This window comes from Eimeria mitis, genomic scaffold, assembly GCF_000499745.2.
Source record: "Eimeria mitis Houghton genomic scaffold, Emh_scaff5918, whole genome shotgun sequence".
Classification (NCBI taxonomy): domain Eukaryota; phylum Apicomplexa; class Conoidasida; order Eucoccidiorida; family Eimeriidae; genus Eimeria; species Eimeria mitis.
Window position 1 is genome coordinate 1,985 of NW_013574152.1, and position 935 is coordinate 2,919.

Genomic DNA, 935 nt, shown 5'->3' on the forward strand with positions numbered 1-935 from the left:
GCTCTTGCTGTTGCTGCTGGCTTGTGTGCATGCACTGGGGCTTTTGCTGCTGCGAGAGAAGAGTGGTACAGACACAGCAGCTTGTTGCAGCTGCTGTGGTGGCTCTCAGCTCGGCACCCCAACACACGCGCGCAAGACACGTGGAAACTGCAGCAGCAGCAGCAGCAGCAGCAGCAGCAGCAGCAGCAGCAGCAGAAGCAGCAGCAGCAGAAGCACCAGCAGAAACAGGGGGAAAAACAACATGAGAAGTGAAAAAATAAAACAGAAAAGGGAAGGTTTGGTGCTTGTGCTGCTGCTGCTGCTGTTGCTGCTGCTGCTGCTGCTGTTGCTGCTGCTGTTGCTGCTGTTGCTGCTGCTGCTGCTGGGGACGTACACGTAAGAGCAGCGGTTGCCATTGCCGTTGCTGCTGCAGCTTATTGTGGCGCCTTGCTGCATACACAAAACCCTCAACACTAAACCCTAAACCCTAAACCCTAAACCCTAGAAACCCTAAAACCCTAAACCCTAAACCCTTGACACCCTAAACCCTCCGCCCTCCCCACACAGGAAAGAATATATAAAATAAAAAGTAAATAAATAAATAAAATAAAAAAGAAATAAAAATAAACAAATAAAATAAATAAATAAATAAATAAATAAATAAATAAATATAATTGTTTTTTTTCTGTATAACGCAAGAAATATATATTCCACCACCCACCCCCAAACAAAACAAAAAAATAAATAAAATAAATAAAATAAATAAAATAAATAAAATAAATAAAATAAATAAAATAAATAAAATAAATAAAATATAATTATAAAAAAACGATAAAAAGACAGAACAAAGACGAAAAAAAGAGACAAAAAACCCAAACAAAAACCAAAAAAAAAAAATAAATAAAATAAATAAAATAAACAAAAACAAAACAAATAAAATAAAATAAATAAATACC